Source organism: Haplochromis burtoni, unplaced genomic scaffold (assembly GCF_018398535.1).
Source record: "Haplochromis burtoni strain Fernald_Lab_line unplaced genomic scaffold, NCSU_Asbu1 Contig_41, whole genome shotgun sequence".
NCBI lineage: Eukaryota > Metazoa > Chordata > Actinopteri > Cichliformes > Cichlidae > Haplochromis > Haplochromis burtoni.
Genome location: NW_024582402.1, coordinates 1,828,623 through 1,830,698, shown reverse-complemented (window position 1 = coordinate 1,830,698; position 2,076 = coordinate 1,828,623).

The following is a 2,076-nucleotide window of genomic DNA, read 5'->3' as shown; positions in this document are numbered from 1 at the left end:
TTCTTCTGAGCGAGGCAATGTGCATTTGTGGAGCCTTCAGGGCGCTCAAGAGCTGCTGAGTGTTTGTGGAGCAAATTGCTGATGATGCCTTTTACTCTCACTGATGCTATCACTGAGAAACACACAATTTGTGCGAGTGTCATTCTGTAAATTTACGTTTATTATGTTCTTTAAGTTTTTAGTGTTCATGGCCCCTGGTTGGTTGCTATGGAGGTAAATGGACAGGCGATGTTACTACATTTTGAAGCATTTAGTTTTACCTTGCGGACCATCTTATTTCCATCTTGTTTCTTTGGAGCTAGAAAAGGCAATATTTGGAGAAAATGGGTTGAACTTAATTCGCTTGGTTAACAAGATGATTTTCTATGTACCCAGACATCTGCTTATTAGTGCTACCATGAAAAATAAAATCATAGATGTTCATTATCTAAAAACTTTTGGTGCACTTAACTATACAGCTGATTATCTGAAAAATGTTCCAAAGTGTGTCATCGAGCACGACAGAGAGTTCCTGTTCAGTGAGTCGAACAACATGAGGTGACACCTAGCAGACAACTAGCCGCCTAGTTGGCACTGAATGTGCCTACACCGTTAATCATGCATAAAGTTAAGCCTTAACACAAATTAATTAGGGGAATTATATGAGACTTCACCTAAAACTTAATCTGCTGATCCAGAACATGTTAACTAACACGGTAACATTTTGGTATCTGTCCATATGTTTGCAGACATTTGCTCAGCAACTTGTGACATCAATATACTATTGATAATTATACATTCTGAGGCAGATCTGATCATTTATATAGTGCTGTGCAAAAGTCTTCATCCACCTCTCTTTTCTTTATAGTTTGTTTCCAACAGTCAGACTTTCTGGTAAAGCGGTCTTAAGCAATAGTTCTCCAGGCCTCCTGGAGGTCCTTCAAACTTTTTCCTTTGGAGGTCGGCTGCCTTTTTACTGATTTTTAGCCTAATCCCTCTACCTTACCATTTTCATTTTGTTTGTTTGTTTCTTGTTAAACCACTTAACACTGCCCTATGAATCATTCAAGCATAGAAAAGGCACCAAACTCAAAGTATTATGTCCACACATAACAGACAACTTAGCAAAGAGACAATTTTAAATTGTATCTTTAGGCACTTTGTTGCTAGCAGCTTGTCACTAAAACACGAGTGGTTCACTTTGCCCCAACAAGGTGATTCCCTTAAACTTGGGATATCTTCGCATGGTCTGCAGTGTGTCCTTTAAAAATTGCCAACGCTGGACTCGTGGAAGACAAAAGAAGAAGTGTGGTCCAAAAAAGTATCTCCAGCAGATAACCAGTATCTGAAAGTCATGTCCTTAAGAAACAGGAAAAACAAAAACCTCCAAAACAAATCCAGAAACGTGACCTGAGAGATGCATCTGGCCCATTGGTTGATCCATCTACTTTTCACTGAAGATTCATCAGAAATGGTTTCAGTGGAAAGGTGGCTGTCAAGAAGCCATACTTAAGGAAGGAAACAGGGAGGAAAGGCTGAAGTATGCCAAATTACACAAAAAGTGGACTGAAAATACCAGACCCCACATATCAACATTCCTGAAGAAGTATGGCAAACATCCAACATCCAAAGAAGAGCTTTGAATATCCTTCAAGAAACCCGGAGAACTATTCCTGAAGACTACTTAAATAAATTACAAGTAAGCTGCTAAGAGAGTTCTAACAGAGGATGAAGAATAAAAGTGGTAAAATATTGATTTTTCAAGCTCACTAGAATTGGACAAACTCTTTTTTGCCTTACATTCTGTATTTCCATCTATGTCTCCACAAGTTTCAATAAATTGCTGCTCCTATTACATAGCAAAAAATAAACAAATAAGGGTTGGCTCAAGATGTTTTGCACATTGTTGCGCCTCTGAAATCAGTTTCACAAAGCCAATTTGTTCTGAAAATATTATGGTTTGAGAGATGAAACCATAACAGGAGCAGATGACGGTGTTGAGAGTCCACTGCGAGGCATAAATTATTGTTATAGTACTTTCAGACCGAGCACCTGGGCAACGTATGTAGCTTTGTGCTTTCTGCTCAAAGCACAAAA